This window comes from Macrotis lagotis, chromosome 1, assembly GCF_037893015.1.
Source record: "Macrotis lagotis isolate mMagLag1 chromosome 1, bilby.v1.9.chrom.fasta, whole genome shotgun sequence".
Lineage (NCBI taxonomy): Eukaryota > Metazoa > Chordata > Mammalia > Peramelemorphia > Peramelidae > Macrotis > Macrotis lagotis.
The window spans coordinates 640,691,777-640,711,310 of record NC_133658.1 but is presented as its reverse complement, the minus strand read 5'-3'; the positions used below and the strand labels follow the sequence as shown (position 1 = coordinate 640,711,310).

General features: G+C 35.1%; 1 protein-coding gene across 6 annotated transcripts in view; it reads right to left on the bottom strand.

Moving 5' to 3' along the window:
- The window catches only part of LYPD6B (LY6/PLAUR domain containing 6B), a 222,122-nt gene that overhangs the window by 69,338 nt on the left and 133,250 nt on the right, over nucleotides 1-19,534 (bottom strand). For 2 of the 6 annotated variants that reach the window (XM_074215143.1, XM_074215144.1), the window contains one exon: nucleotides 18,600-18,668. The exons of the other annotated variants lie outside the window; for them this stretch is intronic. The gene's annotated coding sequence lies outside the window, so the exon portion shown is untranslated. The remainder of the gene's footprint in view (nucleotides 1-18,599; nucleotides 18,669-19,534) is intronic. 6 annotated transcript variants of the gene reach the window in all.

Below are 19,534 nucleotides of genomic sequence, written 5' to 3'. Positions count from 1 at the left end.
TATTTTAGATACCATGTGTCAGAAATGATAAAGAACCAGTGTCAAAATCAAGAATACCTAAGTTCAAGTCCCGTCTGAGACACTGAGACCTGACCTATTGGTGCACCAGATGTAAACAAGGTACCAACCTATACTGGAAGGGGAGTTTCTCCAACAGGGATTTCCCTATATTAATGTCATCATAGTAGGGGTTTAATAAATGTTTATTGACTGACTGTCTCTATCCCTATATGGTCCTTTAAAGTTTGAGAAGAATTTTTCCTTCAAAACAACCCTATAAGGTTGATACCTAAGGTAACACCTTCATTTTAAAGATATGGAGAATAAGGCTCAGAGAGATTAACATTGCACTTTACAAATATTTTTCTCATTTTATTGTCTTAGCAATTTTGAGGATAAAATCTCCATTTTCAAATGAGGAAAGTGACATAGGCAGAGATTAAATGACTTATCTTTGTTAACATAGTAAATGTCTGAGTATGAATGAATTTCAACTCACTTCTTCCTGAATTCAGGTCCAGTGGTTTATGACTCCACTAAGCAATCTCAGATTAAGTGACAAGGCAGCTGACCAATTCCATTTGGACTAATCTCCAAACTCATAATCTATCAGTGAAGTAGAAATGATGCTACAGGCATCACAGCTGCTGTGGGTGTGAGATCATGAATGTCAATGATATACAGTATGTTTCTTGGATGAGATAAACACTATATGTGCATTGTCCTGAACTGAGACAAGGTTTAAAAAAAGAAAGAGTTGTCACCTCACCCTGGCCCAGGGGCAGTTTATAGACAATTAGCCATATGAAATCAACATTCTTTCCTCTTGGACTGACACCAGTTGTCTGCTTGCCTGAAATTAGGAATGAGTGGCTATCTGAAACTGGAACATTATTATTTTCATTGTTCAACACTGACCAGATAAACTCTTCCTCCCACTTAGCAAATGACAAGAAACTCAATCAGTATGGGTCGACCCTGAATTTCCCTATCATCCCCAAAGTTGAAGGAGAATCTCCTACAATGTTCTGAAGATCCCAGACAGAAGCACTTGATCCTGAATTGAGAAGCAGAAGGCTACAATGGAACATAGGATAAGGTTAGGCTTGGAGTCAGAAAAAACTTGGATCTCAATTCCCATTCTCTTTCATGTAAAATGGATCTAATAAGTATGACCATGGACAATGGTCATCAGTTGTGCCTCAGTCTCTTCACCTATAAAGGATGTCCTTGTGACATACCTGGAACAACTGTTATAAGGATCAAATGTGATTATGTATCTAAAATATTCTCCAAATCTTAAATCATTATATCAATTATAATTAGTATTAGTATTATAGTGACCTTTTCTAACAAACCAGTCACCACATTATTGCCCAAAGGATTTTCATAAACGCCTATCATTAGAGTTAAGTATACAAGAAAATTCCTCTTTTATCAAAGCAACAATGAGTGATCTTATGGACATAGACCCGGCTGGGGGGAAACAAGGAGACTTGGGTGTCTAGTCCTGGTTCTTTCATATATTATCTATATGACCTCATATAGCTATGTGATCTAAATTACTGTGTGCCCACCAGTTTCCTCAGCTGTTAAATGTTGATAATCTTTGCTCTGTCTATTCCACAGGAGTTTTTAAAGTATTAAATGAAATAATAAATATTAAAGCACTTGGAAAATTAAGAGTATTAAATAAGTACAAGATTATACTAGTCTTTCCACTAATTCTTTTGTTTGTTTTGGGTTTTGTTCTTTCAGTTTTCTTTCTTTCTTTCTTTCTTTCTTTCTTTCTTTCTTTCTTTCTTTCTTTCTTTCTTTCTTTCCTTCCTTCCTTCCAAGGCAATTGGGATTAAGGAACTTGCCAAGGATCACAGATAGTGAATGTCAACTTTTTGAGGACATATTTGAACTCATGTCCTCCTGACTCCTGGACCTGTGCTTTATCCATTGTGCTATCTACCTGCCCCCATTAATGTTTTTTTAAAAAAAGTTTACCATAAACTTCATGAAAATCTCAAAAAACAGAAGCAAATAAACAAAAATGAAAATTTTACAATTCAAACTATATACACTGTGATAAAAGAATAACAGTTTTATCTTACTTTCCCTGTTTACTCACTGAACCCTAGTCTCTTTACTGCATACTTGCAAAGTCCTGTCACTTTTTGTTGTTCTTCTTTTGCTTTTATTGCTTTATTATTTTACTGGGGTTGTGGGGTTTCTTTTTTTTTATTCTTTCCTGGGAATGAGAGGGAAGTTGCTCTTTGTAATCACAATACCAAGCATAAACTTTACATAAAGTAGTCTCTTAAAAAAACTTTATTGAATTGAAATGAATTTTATAATATAGTTTTTTTAAACTCAGTGACTCAGCTCAAGTTTGAAGATTAGCCAAATGCCACCAAGTACTGCCAAGTTCTACTCCCATTTTGCTGAAGCCAACAAGGGCACTGCAGTCATCTTTCTACATAGAAAAAAAAAGCAAAAAATAAGGCCAACCTAACCAATTTCCTATTGTTGAGAACTGAAAAATTTGCACCATGTGAGGTCCTGGGAGATGGGGGCAGAGGGTGAGGAGGAAGTTAAAAACAAAATGTCATCCACCACTTTATTCATTTTGACCCACAGAAGGGATAATCAGTCAGGTATAAAGAGTTGTGTAAAATGAATGAGCTGCCTCACCTCACGGGATCCAGGCATCATATCACCTGTTGGGCAAATGTCAATTGCTTCAGATGTGGCAGTGGGCATACTCTAAGTTATTTCAGTATAGTACCATGTAAGAGATGCAGGAGCAGATTAGAAACTAAGACAAAAAAAAAACATCAGGACTCTGCTCTAAACTGGACATTGTTATAATTAGATTTGGGTAATATAAGGTTCCACAAAGTAACTCCACAATTTAAGAGTCAGATCTGAGAAATCCTAAGGGTTTTATTAATCCCCTTATGAAGTTGTTAGTACTTATATTCCCCCCAATTTATATTTGAGTGAACTGAAGATCAGAGTGATTAAATACCCAGATGCCTGGGTATACCAGAGCAGGTTCTCAAAACTTGATCCTCTGACATTAGTGTTCTTTCCATTGACTCACACACAGAATGCAAATTGGAGACCAATCCACCTTACTTTGGGAAAAATCACTTAACTCCTCTGGAAGTTATCAAATCAACAAGAGGGAAGCTTTGATAGATGCTACATTGTAGGGAAAGCAACATGAAACAAACTACCCAAATCTTTTGCACATAGCACATCCAGTTTCCATATAAAAGAAACCAGAATCTACATATCTATGTAGCAATCTCACCTCTTTGTTTCTAAAAGGTTATTTGTTTTTAAAATGGGCTGAAGAGAGGAAGAGACTGAGTTACACCCAAAGAAGACTGAGAAACTTCACTCAGTCAATCATTTAAGCTGCTTTTTGTTTTGTTTTTGTTTTTGTTTTTTGCTTACAAGATGCAAGGCATTGTAAGGGATAAAAAAGATGAAATCCCCAACTTCACAGAGCTTACTGTTCTATTTATACAATATATAAAGTGAAAAACTTATTTATTGATGCAAAATCAAAAGATTATATCATGTCAGCACTGACTGAATTTGAATCTGGAGGAAGGCTTCAGTGAGTACTGATTTATTCATTCATTCAACAAGCCTTTTTTTAAGCTAACATACTACCACAACCACCACCACTACTACAATTACTATGCAATATTTTTCTTTTATAGTACTTTAAGGTTTACAAACCAATTTAAATATATCCTTTCACTTGATGCTATATTCTTGGCACTATACCAAAGATTGGTATTACAAAGAAAAAAATCAAAACAGCATCTTTTTTTCAAGAAATGTAAATTCTTAGAGGAAATAAGCAGGCATAAACAAAATGTATGCTAGTAAGTGGCTCAGCAGATACTGTGCCTAGAGTTTGAATCCTTACAGTGTTGTTATTATGTAAATTGTTCTGATTCTGTTCACTTCATGCTGTACAAGTTCATACAAATGCTCCTAGGTTTCTCTGAAATCTTCCACTTCACCAAAATTTTCATTTTTATTTTTTATTTAATTTTTTTCCAATTACATGTAAAGACAACTTTCAATATTCATTTTTGAAAGATTTTGAGCTTCACATTTTTTCTCCTTGATTCTCTTACCTTCCCCCTCCCCAAGGCAGAAAATAATGTGATAAATTTTACATATATAATGTGACATATTAGTCACATCATTTTTAGCTGATAAGAATGTTTTATTACAAAACACATTTTCTACCTTTCCTAATTTTTCCATCAAATGACTAGAAAAATAGAAGGGAAAATGCAACTATTTTAATAGTTTTTGTTAAATGAATAATAGAGTGAGTTTTTTAATCTATCATATAAACTTTGTTCACATCATTTGATATCTTCAAGCATTAAAATGTTGGAAAACTTACAAAGAATTAAACAAAGCAAAGTAGAATATGGGTTAATTCCTATCATGGCAGGAAGGAAAGAATCAGGTGGAGCTCAGATGTTCTTTCCCCATCATTAAACATACTATATTGGATGAGGATTTGGATATTTTATCCGTTATTTAAAAGAATTCCCAGAAATGTCAATAAGGGATGTGCAATGAAATTATTTGAAAAAAAATTTCCTTTATCATTTCTTTCAGCAAAATAGCATTTTGTAACTTTCATATACTATCACTTGTTCAGCCATTTCCCCAGTTAATGGTACCCACTTAGTTTCTATTTCTTTGCTGCTATTAAAGGAGATCATATAAATGTTTTAGGATTTATTGGTCCTTTTTCTTTGATCTTTTTGGGGAATAATTGTAGCAATCATATCACTGGTTCAAAAGGTATGCACAATTTAGTAACTTTATGGACATAATTCCAAATCAAATTCTAGCCTACTGTCTCAAGTATATAACATTTGGCTTTCTGTGAAGTGCTTAATGTTCCCCATCTTGGACCTTTCATCTCCACTTCACTCCCTCCACTCCTGAAATATAATTCTTCTTCATTTCTGTTTCCTATAATCCCTAAGACTCCTTCAAAGTTTGACTTCAGTATCACTTCCTAAATTAGATTTTTTCCTTATCTCCCCATATGCTAGTACCTGCCCTCCTGGTCCCAATTGCTTAGTATACATTTATTTGTGCAAATATTTTCCCAATCAATCCAAAAACTTTTATTAAGTAAAAAGAAATAGTTCCTGCCCTCAAAGAACATTTTTCTATGCTGTTTCATTTTTGTCTTTGTATTGCTAGTGTCTAATGTCACTCCTAGCACACAGTAGGTGTTTTAATTTTTTTTTAAATGAATGAGCAAAATGGATGGATTTCAGAGGATACTACCACCTGCCAAAGGATATCTACTCAGAGAATATGGTTTTTTTTGTGACACTGCTTTAAGCCATCTTATCACACTAACTATAAGAAACTAAGAAACAATACCTCACCACAGAGGAGATGATATTCAATTTCAGGTGATGATAAAAGTATCAGTCAGGAGGGTGATAAGTAGTGAGGGAAAGATGGAGGGAGGAAGGACAAAAGTACAGGTTGAGTTGAATACCAATGAATAACAGCAATATTTTATTCCTCCTAGGCCTCACACTGGGGCTAAAAAGAAATGAAATCTCTTTGCTTGTGAAAACTACCTAAAATTCTCGAAGGTTCTTTTGATAATTATTCTCCAGATCTTCATATTCTCTTTGCTTATTAAGAAAAACCTCATTACAGGTGAAATACACTCCTTACAAGCAGGATTCTTAAAGTGAAGGCACTAATGCCCAAGCAAAAGTCAAAAGGAAAAATCTGCTGATAAGAAATAGATCCCAATCGACTGCTCCATGCACTTGAGCCTAATCAGTGCAAGAGATCTAGTCCTTTTAATAAGTCTGCAGCAAGACATTATTAAATGGGAGAGAAGAATATCTAAGCAGACATTCTAATGAATTCTGTAATGCACTAGAGACATATAATTATCATTAACAAATATTTGACTGCCAAAAATGTATTCTGCTCAGTGAGAATGGGAACTTAGACATGGTCCTACCTAAGCAATTCACAATGAGATAATTTGTTCTTGCTGTTTGTTCCCTGGTCCCTCAGATTCAAAGTGGGGGGGGGGGTCTATTTACAAGGCAGAGAGCTGGATGGAAAGGTATAATCAAAATGTGGAATGATTCTGCTGGCTTTAGAAAAAAAATCACAAACTCAGGATGATCAAATACACATATCAAAGTCCTATCAACTAATCTTATTTCTAAGTGAACAGGAATTCTTAACCTAGGTTCTTCTTCAGAGGTCTATGCATAAATTTCAGAGGAAACTATGAACAGTTGGGAGAAAAATTATATCTTTATTTCACTAAAATTTAGCATTTCCTTCCATTATGAATTTTTTTAAAAATCTGAGGGGTCTACAGCCTTCACCAAACTACCAAAGGGGTTCCTTGATCAAAATAGTTAAGAATTCCTGTCCTAGAGACTAAATGCAGAAAAACTAATCCTCTGTGACTCCTTTTCTCACCTAAAAAGTAGAGATACCACTAACTAATTGAATGGACAAATACAAGTAGCCTGCAACTTCTTAAAAAAGCAAAATAAGTGGAAACAAAAATATTTATTGATAGCACAGTATGTATCTTCATATCTCTACTTTGGTCTTCAATCAATAATTCCACAAGTATGCATTAAATATCTATTAGGTATTAGGCACAGTGAAAGGTGATAGGGATACAAAGACAAAAATGAAATAGTCCCTGCCCTCAGGAAGCTTGCACTTTATTTGGGATAAACAACATGCATGCATATAAATAAAATAAAATAAAGTTTAAAAAAAGATAATTTCAGGGAAGGCATTAGCACCTAAAGGGAGGATCTTCTTTTAAAAATATTTTTAGTTTATGGAATAAAATAAGCAAGATATCCTTTAGACAGTAGCACTTGATCTGAACTCTGAAGGAAACTAAAGATTTTAAAAAGCAGAGGCTGTTACAATTATCATAGCACTCTGTAGATCTTAAAAATGTTATATAAATCATCATCCTCATAGTTATTACTATTATTAGTGAAAGCATGAGAATTTAAAGACATTCTTGAGGATGGAAGGATAGGGGTTCTTGATAGAAAAGAAAATATTAGGAAGGAGAGGAGAGGAAATGGGGAGGGAGGAGGAAGTGAATTTAACAAGTCAAATCAATATACATTTATTAAATATCTATCATGTGCCATACATGATGCTAAGGGCTGAAGATTTTTTAAAAAATGGTAAAAACAAACAAAAAATACTTCCTACTTTAGGAGTTCCCAGCCTGATGGGAAGAACAACATGCAAGGAGCTATATACCAAGAACATAGAGGATAAATCGAAGAATCTCAGAGGGAAAACACTGACCTTTAGGAGGATCAGCAAAGACACCTTGAAAGTGATTGGCTGGAACTTGAAGGACCATAAGAAAACCAGGGGAAAAAAAGCTGAAAGAATTCCAGGCATGCAGGCCAACAGATAAAACTCATTAGAGCTGTGAGATGGAGATCAGTGTCACTAGATCATAGATAACATGGAAGGGGATAGTGGATGAAAAGTTTGGAAAGGTAAGGAACCAGGTCATAAAAAAGTTCTAAATGCTGCAAGATTTTATAGCTTTTCCTGGATATAATCTTGACCACTGCAGTTTATAGAATAGGGGAATGGGGATGGGGAACCCTGGTCAGGCTTGCTCTTTAGAAAGGCCACTTTGATAGCTGAATAGAAGATGGGGTGGAATGAGAACAAGACCAAACAGAAGATTACTATAATCATGCAAACATCACTGATGAGAGCCAAAATCAGGGTACTAGTAGTGTCAGAAGTGCAAAGGACTGTAAAAGTGATATTTCAAAGGAAACAATGACAGACCTTAGAAACATTGAATATGGGAGTGAGTGAGGGTGAATAGTCCAGGATGGCATCTACCTAGGTTTGCAGGTCTGGGAGACTGAGAATATGAAGTAACAGGAAGGTAGGAAGAGGAGAAGGTTTAAGAAGAAAAATAATTAGTTCATTTTAAGATATATCAAATTTAAGATATCTATGGAATATCCAGTTCAAGATGGTCAATGAGAAGTTAAGGATAAATTTCATTTTAGACATTTCAAGTTTGAGATATCTTACTATCAAAACATCTAATTGATGGAACAAGACACGTGTTAAGGAGAAAGATTACCGCTGAATTTTTAGATCTGGAAGCCATCTGCAGAGAGACAAAAATTAATCTGGTTGAAACTGATGAGGTTGCCCACAGATGCTGTGAAAAGGCCTTATCCACTGTGCCACCTAGATACTCTGAAGAAAAGTTTCCCTAATACCAAAAGAGTCTCCTGAGACAGATGAACAATAGGATCAAATACTTCAGAGAGGCCAAGAAGGATAAATAACTAACAAAAGGACATGGAAACTAGAACTTAAATCACTGCTAACCTTGGAGAGGATAATTTCAATTAAGGGAAGTCAGATCACAAGAAATGAATATATTCTATTTTAATTTAATGCTCTCTGAATTTGATTGAGTGGAATCAGATTTTAAAAAATTAATTCAATTAAAACAAGAATTTATTAAGCACTTTCTATTGGCCAGGAACTTTGGAGACACAGACCAAAAATGAAACAATCACTGCCCTGAAGGGATTTATAATATTTAGTCTATCACCATTCTGATTCACTAAATAGTTTTGAGTTCAAAATGCAAAATGACATAACATTATAAATACAGAATTATGAACATATGCAAGCTAAAAATACAGTTAACAACTGTACCCCACTTAATATACTTTTCTTTCTCCTGTCATTGAGGGTCAACCATTTCATCTTTTTGTTTTGTTTTGTTTTTTGCAAGGCAAATAGGGTTAAGTGGCTTGCCCAAGGCCACACAGCTAGGTCATTATTATTAAGTGTCTGAGGCTGGATTTGAACTCAGGTACTCCTGACTCTAGGGCCAGTGCTCTATCCACTGTGCCACCTAGCCTCCCCAACCATTTCATCTTAAAGTAGGCATCCTATTTATTTTGAAAACATTTCTGACTAAACCAACATTTTACTTCATCTTTAAACATTTTTAGTAAGAAACAGAAAGACAAATCTCTTGACCTTCTGAGAACTTCTAGCTTGTTCTGATCTTTGTTTGGATTCTCAAAGAAATGGAACATCCAAACAAAGTATGTCAAAACTGGCAGGGCAGCTGCTCATGTGCATTAACAGGTTCTAGGTCAGCAAAATCCAATTACAGATGCTCATAGTACTTATGAGAAATGGGCAAACTCATGGGTTATCAAATTCCATGACCTCACTTTACAAATGAAGAAATTGGGTCTCAGAAATGTTAAATTATTTTCTCAAGATAATAAAAAGAAATTTCAGAATTCAAATCTAGGCATTCTGACTATTATGTTCTTTTTATTATAACAGAGGCTTATATATTATACCAGTCTCCTAAATGGTACCTCTGACCTCTCCATATCCTCCCTATTGTTACTCCTTTGCTTTAGAACTTTAAGTGACTTCTTATTGCATCTAGGGTAAAATGAAACCTGTGATTTAAAGCCTTTAAAAAATGGTTCAAGTCTACCCTTCTAGGCTGATTATATATTATTCCTCCCCTACCCATTCTATATTCCAACCAAACTGACTAATTTTTTAAAACTTATTTTATTTCTAATTTATGGAATAAAACAAGCATTTCCATAACAGTATAATAAAAAAAAGATGATTGCATATGAAACTACAGTTCTATTATGTACTTGCTATTACTTTTAAATATGCAATAAAGTTATCATGTAAATTTCTTTTTCCCCTTCCCCCATCACATCAGAGATGGCTACCACTGGACACACATATGTATATATATATGCAAATAGATGTAAAATGATTCTAAACATATTTCTATTTATCAGTTCTTTCTCTGGATGCAAATAGTGTTTTTTTTAATATGCTCTAATTTGGTTGTTTATAAAAATTACTTAGTCATTCAAAGCAAACTGACTTACTTGCCATTCTCTATATGAAACATTCCATAACCCTCCATCATGACTTTGTACATACTGTCCAGCTCCCATACCTAGACACTCTTCTTTTCACCTCTGTCTTTTGGAGTCTTGACTTCCTTTAAGGTGGTTGTTGTTTTCAAAGAAGACCATGATATCAGGAGGTGATGCCAAGGCAAGCAATAAATTGGATTTGAGTAAGGAAGGAGCAAATGAATCCTCCAGATCCATCCAATCCAATGGCCAGATGTGGATCAGGATGACCGGAGATGGCCCAGGATTCAAGGCAATCAGGAATAAGTGACTTGACCGGGGTCATATAGATAGTAAAATGTTAAGTGTCTGAGGCTATATTTGAACTCAGGTCCTTCTGACTCCAGAGCCTTCAGGATTAAATTTACCTAGAACCCTTCCCATAGAAGTTAGTTAGTTAGTGTCCCTGCTAAACTACTATTTTAAATATGTGTGTGTGTGTGTGTGTGTGTGTATGTGTGTCTCATATTTACTTAAATATTTACATAACCACACTTCTAGTTGAATGTAAAAATTTTTAGAGTAGAAATAGTCTCACCTTCATACCTCCATAGCACCTAGTGCATGGTAGGCACTTACATACTTTAGAAATACATATGGAAGCCAAAAATGACTTCCCAAATTTGTGGAAGACTTTAATATACTGACCTGGCTATGCCACTCTCCTGTTCAAAAATATTTTTTGATTCCCAATTGTTTATTTATATGAAACTCCAAGGCTGTCATCTAAGGTCTTTCCATGATTTGGCTTCAAGCTACCTTGTCAGAGTTAGTTTATATATCATGTCCTTTCACACATTCAGGTCAAGTAAATGACTGTTGATTTGACAATCTCTTTCTGCCAAATAGGGCTACTGTTCCTCAAGACAAACAAACATCCACCTAGCTTTATATATTCATGTAGTTTATCCCTCGTGCCAGAAATGTATTTCTTTCCCATCCAAGCCTGTGAAAATCCTTCTTTTTCCTTCAAGGCAACTCAAGGCAACTTCTATAAGAGTTTTTCCATAATCTACCAAGCTGAAAGTGTACTTTGAACTTGCTCAAATACCCTTGAGTACTTTGTTCTTTCTTTTTGGACTCCTAATAACCCCCATCATTCCATGCATATTTGTATACATGCTATAAACGTCATTTTTTTTTCATTTTTATTATTCAGTGGCTTGCATTCAGTTGACCTTTATTAAATCTTTTGTCATTGTGAAATGTTGAGTCTGTCTAGGTCAATACTAGACAGTTTACAATCTTACACAAGATAACTCAATCCCAATTAAAAAGCATGTTTTCTGAGTAGCAGGTCAGCACTTCAGAATGAGCAATTGTTAACTTACTCCCAAGAAAAGTGAAGAAGTTTGCTCACAAAGCAACCAGTCTATCAAAGATTAAAATAGATAAGGGAAGAACTTGATAAATTACATACCTTAAACCACTTAAATGCCTTAGAACAAAAGGCAGGTAACTGAAAGGTTCCAAGACCTTTGGTGTAAAAATAAAACAGCTACAAGGTAATTGATTTAACACTATAAAATAGATAGAATCCCTGGACCCAACTCACATTGGAAACATTAATGTTAGAAGACAAGAAACAGTAAGTTAATAAATAAGGCTTTTATTAACACACACCTGGGTTTAATATAATTGAGAATGGAGAATGGTATTACATGATGCAAACACGTTCTCTCATCCTCCATGTCTCGATTTTCTACCTCCTAGTTGTGGGTGAATTTTCAGGAGGGACAAAGACTTTCACATACCAAGCTGCTGGCAGAACTCTCTATATTTATATGCTAGCATATCCTGGCAGAATAATAACTTAATACATTGTACATCTCTTCCACTTGACATCTGGAAACAACCCCAATCAAAAAGTATAAAAATCAAACCTGGGGTTGCAATATGAGCCATGAAGCTTGGGGGTGGGGACTGGAAAGGAGGGGGAAGTTGGATAGAAGTCACAACATTCACCTGTATCTCCTATTAGAATTGAAACCCAGGATGAAAAGTACTCAGTACTAAGATTTAAAGCTAAAAGGGGAAGACATTCTATGCTCAAGAGCAAAGAAATGAGAATGTCCATTCTTACATTTCTAAAGTTTTCCAGTTTTTAGCACTGGAGTCAATTTCAAATCATTCAGTGAGTATTTATATTTAAATAGTTCTCCTAATATGCTCAGCACTTGTACTAACTGTTGTTATGTACTAACTGAAGTTATGACAACACAATTGCTATCCTTAAGGTATTCAATAATAATTCACCTTTATATAGTGTTTTAATGTTTGAAAAGTATTTTCCATCTCATTTCATTCTCATGACAAACCTATAGAGTAGCAAAAATATCATTTCCATTTCACAGATGAAGAAACTAAGGTTTGCAGAGACTTTGTCCACAAACAACTACTAAATGATGGACAGAAGTTTGGTAACTTCCTCAATATACTGATAATTCAAATCAACTTCCTAAAAATGTTATGAATGTCATAACTACCCATTATAATATTAAACTCCCTGGGGGAAAAAAACCCAACTCATATACCATATTATTATCCACTTTTATTATTATATTATTATTTTATAATATAATAAGATATATAAATGATATATTATTATATTATACAACATTTCTACAATATTCACAACTTCAGAAGCAATTATAATTATTAAGATTTAGGAAGATTGTATGCAGCATATTCAACAGATTTCACACCATTAATAGTTTTAGTGTTAATAGTTCTAGGGACTTACTATTAATAGTCCTGGTGTTATAATTATATCTAGACTGACATACAGATTCGAGGGACTATGAAGTTATCACTGGTTGGGGTGGGTGGGTGAGAGCAACCAAGAACCCAACATGTCTTAGAAAAATATTATGATATTATGATATAGCCCATACTTGGGAACAAATAATGAGGAAGAAAAATAAAGAATTATAAGAAAAGCAATTCAGAAAGGGATGAACCATTATGACAATCTTTGTCATATTTTTGGTTTATGATTGATTATTATGATTCTGGAATCCAGGGATGATTTCTTCTAAGGTTCTGGGAAAAGTAAACCTAAATAAAAACTCTTCTTATTTAAAGTTGTTAGATTAAATGTTTACCTATTGTAAACAGTAAACACTGATGAAAATTTTCTCAACTTTACTTGGATTGTGACTCAAATCCTACACTAATGTATAGCCCTCTCATTCTTGTTCCCTGCCACCAGTAATAATTAGATTCTGTAAGAGTTGCTACTGATATTAAAAGGGCAGGGGATCATCCCACTGGAGGACATTGATTTTTTTTTCCTGATTTACAGATAAATTATAATGATAAATCTATTCAAAAGATACTAACTCCACTCAACTGCATGATCATTACAACTTTTAATTTACAATGCATGTAAATAACTGTCCATGGGAAAACACATTCCCCAGAAGATGGCTAGGATGAGGTTTCTAGGATTAAAGTTTGACAGCTCTCCTCTTCATACAAGAGGAAAGAATACTGCACCACCTGATTTTACCATTTACATTTATCAACTCACTTCTTGGAGGTATTATGGGAAAACTGCAAACTGACAAGAAAACTACAAATAAATCTAAGAGTCATAAGAATTCAGAAAACTTGTTGAACACAAATTTCCCTCTTGGGAACATTTAATACCACAAGTTCCTAGTATTTCAGTTAATAAAATTTAGTTAACCATTCTTGGGAGTCGACACAAAGATGTTATCTAAGGAAAGTCAAATACATTATGCTTTGAGCTGCATGCTCCAAAGTTTTGATACTAAAGGCTTCCACTACTTCTCATTAGCTATTATATGATGAATTAGGCCCTGCTCCACTTTCCAAAGTTATTTTATTATTTAAATATTTTTGTGCCAGAAAGATATGGCACTATCAGAATCTGTTATGAGGACAGCAATAATAGAAATTTCCCTTACAAAGACAAGGATGAATTCATAGCAATCTAGAAATGTTAAGATTTAGGCATCATTCAGATTTTTAGTTTCCAGATCTTAAGCAGCCTCCACTCTAAAGAGAGCATCTCCAAAGAGAGCAAATACCAAAAGTATTTTGTTGTGAGCAAACTGTACTGAGATTGGCATAAAAGGAAAGGAGAAGCAGGAAAAAGAAAAGAAGGAGGAGGAGAACAATAATAACTGGCTTAATACCACCATCATTCAGCTTATCCATATGGGATGATGACAGATACATCATCTAGGCCAACCTCTCTATTTTACTGATGAGGAAAATAAAGTCTAATGAGGTTCGAGGAACCTGCCTGAGGCTACCTAGCTAACAAGTGGCTGACGTGATATCTGACCCAGATTCTTTCATTCTAAATCTACTGTTCAATTCTGTGCCCTTTCTAACTTAGCATGCTCTCTCCAATGCTGACTTTCTTTTAATCATAAATTTGAAGTTCTTGTAGAAAATGGGATCTTAATCATCTTGGAGGAAGCCAGGGTAGTCAGGATACAGAGGTAAAAAGGGACATCATTCCAGGCATGGGGTATAGCCAGTGAAAGGCTAGAGTCGAGAGATGGAAGAGTCATAGATCAAAGTCACTGGACTGTATAGTATGTGAGAAGTAAACATAAGAAGACTAGAACAGTAGGAAGAGGTGACCTTGTGATGAGCTGTAAAAGCCAAACATGGGATTTTATATTTGATCCTGGAGGTACAGAGGGCTGTGTTTTCTTTCTCATCTCTACCATTACCAGTGGAGAATCAAACACTTTAGTATTTTTAACTCTACCTCTTCCCTCCCCTCCTGAACATTAAAATTTACTGTCCAGGTAAACAAACTGTGTGGAAAGTGGTTTGTCATTTCAGGATTTTCTCTGATGCTTCAAGACAGTCATTCTAAAATATACTCACAATTTTTAAAAATTTCCCTTTACTCAAAAATTGATTATATTAGATGATCTCTAAGATGACCTCTCAGATGTAGGTTGTTAAACTCTGTTCTAGCGTAGAGGGTAGGTTTATGAAAAGACTAGGTATGTACGATAGAAGAAAGCGAAACATTTCTCTACTACACACAAACACACAGACACACACACATGCACAGAAAACACTTGACAATTCTATGCCAATACATATAATCAAGTACTAGTTTGTAGAGGTTTTGCAAGAGGATTATACAGTTTTCTTCAAGCCTCTCCATCTAACTCGTTCCAACATTTCCTCCACAGTTTAGGATACCTCAATGTATTTAGACACATCAATTCTTAAGACTCTTGTGCTTACATAGCTCATTATTGCAAGTATTCAAATATGCCAAGGATTAAAGTCTCGTTGATACTGTGTTTATAAAAGGGTATCTCTGTATTTGGAGAGTGAAAATATTGAGGTGGAGTATTGAAAAGAGAAGCTATCAAATAGGAGATATCCAGAGACCATGGAAGAAATCTCTTTCCAGTTCCCAACACTTCAAAGTTTCTCCCCAAAGCTGGAGGCTCTTATTTGGAACTCTTAATAAAATTGCACTAGCCTTGTTATTCTGTTACAAGAATTTACTTAGAAATAAATGTGAACATTTCTTTTATTTTATTAGAAGTTAAGGGGCGACTAGGTGGCAGGGTGGCATAGTGGCGTAGTGGATAAAGCACCGGCCCTGGAGTCAGGAGTACCTGGGTTCAAATTCGGTCTCAGACATTTAATAATTACCTAGCCGTGCGGCCCTGGGCAAGCCACTTAACCCTGTTTGCCTTGCAAAAAGAAAAAAAAAACCTAAAAAAAAGTTACACAGCTCTGAGGACCTCCTAGGTCAGCAAATACCTCCCTCTCTTGGCTTCATCCAGTCTACAGTAATAGACTTCATAGTTCAACTGTGTATTACAGCAGCGTCAGAATGCTAACACCTGCCAAGTCCCCAATGTTGGGAGGTGGAGGGAGCTGAGAGAGAGAGAGAGAGAGAGAGAGAGAGAGAGAGAGAGAGAGAGAGAGAGAGAGAGAACAGACTGATGTAATTAGCCTGGCAAATGGGAACTTGTCAAACCATTTAGATAAAACAGTACTTGAATTTATTCAATTCCCATTACCAGAGGGCAGAATGAGCTTCCATCCCCTGCTGATCTGGTAGACACAAAGTGTTTTCTAAGCAAGAAAGAAAGGAATGGATGATTTTTTAAGCTAGAAATTGCAGTGCTATATCACTAAATCAGTGGGTTCTGTTGTTAAAGTCATATTTTTCAGGGGATGCTTGCCTCAAGCCAAAATGTAATTTGATCTTAATGAGAATCAAAGGAAGAAAATCACCAAAACCTGCTTTCCCCACATAAACCCAGTTTTGACACATGAGAGTTTCTGATTCTCAAACATGGAGAATTTCGGGTCCTCAAAGTTCTAGTTTTCTAAAGTAAAATAAAATGGATAAACCAAACCCTAAACTTGTCTTGACTGTTTAATGGACACTAAAGTATTCAGGCCTTCATTACATACTATTTGGTCAAACTGCTCCATAGGATTACCACAAAGAACTGTAAGCAGTAACTATATCTTGTAATTTTACTGTAGTCAACCATGGGGGTTGGATATATTGACTCATCAGGTCTTGTTCTCAAGGACCAAAAGAACTAAGCAAACTATTATGATATTACCTCTAGATCTTGTGGTCCCTTTTCCTTTGAAATCTAAAGGATACCTTTTTATCTTATTTTTTTCTGACCAGACCTGTGATTTTATTGGTTATGGGAATCCCAGGGCAGAAACTTTCTTCACCAATTCAGAAAAGTATCTAATCTTTAATTTATAATCTTAAAACATTTACTTGAAGCATTAAGAGAGTACTAGGATTAGATCAGAGTCATGCAAGGAATAGGTTAGAAACAAGACTTGAACCGGAGTCTTCCCTGGCCAAATAGCTCTAAAGCATAAAATGAGGTAATCAGTAAGATTTTGTTGGGTGTTGTTTATTTTAGTCTTGTCCTGCTCTTTGTGACTCTACTTGGGGTTTTTCTTGGCAAAGATACAGGAGAGGTTTGCTATTTCCTTCTCCAACTCATTTTCCAGAAAAAGAAGTGAGGCAAATAAGATTAAGTGATTTGCCTAGCTAGAAAGAGTCTGAGGTGAAATTTGAATTCAGGAAGATGAGCCTTCCTGACTCCAGGTCAGATGCTCTATCTACCATGCCACTTAGCTGCTCTTGAATAGATTAGTTTATCTCTAAGGTTCCCCTCTCAGATCTAAGATGTTAAATTCTCTTATAGAATATTCTGGGAGAGAGGATAGTTATACTATTAGAAGTATGTATGATAGAAGAAAGTAAAACAGTTCCCCACTACACACACACACACACACACACACACACACACACACACACACACACACACAAGAAATACTTGAAAATTATGAAATTATGTTAATACATATCACTTGCTAGGCTGTAGAGATTTTGAATGATAATTAATAGCTTCCTTCAAGTCCCTCCAACTGACTCCTTCCAATCTTTCCTCCACAGACCTAGATAACTGGATATTGTTAAATATATCAGGAAATATTAAAAAATATTAAATATCTTTCCCATTTCCTATACTTTGTTCTTTGGATAATTTTGAAACAGCTCCTCTTCCCTTCTCCACAGTTAATAATCTTCTAAAAGTTTTATCCTTTGCCCCTCCTATATCTGAAATTTAACAAAAATGCATATTTCACTACTTATATTTCTCAGTCATGCCCTCCAGCCCTTTTATCATTTTTATGGTTCTTCTCCAAATTCTTCTAATTTGTCAAAAGCCAAAAAAGAGTTCCTCATCCCTCTCCTGCCATAAGGTTTGACACCAATTGGAATTACAAGAGATGGGATACTTGAAAGTTCTTAAAAGGAATGCTTAAGGGAGAACAGAATTAATTCGTTCTTCACATGCAACTGCTTGTCAAACTTAGATATTTCACTCAAACTCCTCTTGTGGACTGTAGTTAAGAGAAACAAAACAAAGTAGAATCTTGATATTCATTCTGTGACCAGATTGAAACACCCTGAAGACAAGGCAGAGTGTAAAGAACAGCCAATCATCTTGAGTACATCAGACTCCCTGGTTAAACAAGACCTAACCTGATTTAATTGTACATGGTTGGTCCATATGTATAAATATGCAAGTGCCAAATCTGCCCTACCCATACTCAGAGTTACTTAAGGTTCATCCAAATCATTAGGACTATTAACTCTACTCAGAACTACTTTTACTCCTTTGCCTTTGCAAAGATTCAAGTAAGATTTCCAAAGCTTGAATGCTTCATTTATCATTTTAATAGTTCCAGTGCTTTAAATATTCTGTGTTATCATTAGAGATCAGAGTTCCAATTCTACCTCTGACTCTTATTACCAGTGTAACCTTGAGCATATATTTAACCTTTACAGGCCTCAGCTTCATCATCTGTAAAAAGAAAGATTTAATTAAATGGCATTAAGTTCCTTTACCTTTTCTAAATCTATAATTTTAGAATTTTAGAGCAACAACCATTTATTAAGAACTATCCTGGCATTGGGCTAGACACTGAGTTCAAAGACAAAAGCAAAACTGTCCCTCACCTCAAGAAGCTTCCATCATTAATATATCATACCTCTGTACCAGGCTTGTGATATGCTTCCCAATCTCCTAACTCCTTTCTGTCTGGTTGGTCTAAAGTAGACTGAAAAAAAAATCAAACAAAAAATGCTTATGTTTCCACCTGCTATGATCTTTATTTACATGCCCCTCATTATTTTTTAATATAAGTACATCATAGAATATAATGCTATATTTCTACAGCATCAAGCCATATTATTTACCCTGATTCTTTTGAATAAAGATGTCTACTTACAAAGTCAAATTGAAGTCATGCGACTCATTGCATTGTCTCAGTCCTGTGAGGTCAAACTTGAATCTTTGCATCATGATCTTTAGTTTATCTTGATAATTATCCAAACATCTCATACATATGTATATATAGAGAGACAGACAGACAGACACACATCTGAAACCAGATATGCTAACTTCTTTCTTAGATTTTTCTCTTCTGACATCTTCTCAGGGCTTCAACTACCATTCTTCTTCTATTGAAGCTACCCACTATGTGGTTTTCCCCTTTCCAATTAACCTTCTGTTTGAACTGGAAGATTTTAGGCTATCTTCTCCTCCTGCATCACTGACTTGTCATGGCAGAGATACCTGCATAACTCAATGAAGCTATGAGCTATGATGTTCAGAGTTACCCAAGACTGGCTGTCCTTTATGGAGAGTGCTGACAAGAGGAGATCCACTTTAGGGGAAAAAAATGACACTCCAAAATCTTTACAGAGAAAGCCTCATGGATGGTATTAAAATGATAAAGAGATAATAAAAGAAGTTGAATCTCTCAGCTCAGAAAGTGTCAGATATACTTCAGGGGAAGAATGCTTATATGCAGCATATAACATGACAAATGGTAGGACAAATGAATCCAAAGTTGGAATTTAAGTTACTGTGAGAAATATCAACAATCTCAAATATGTAGACAATATTATTCCATGGCACAAA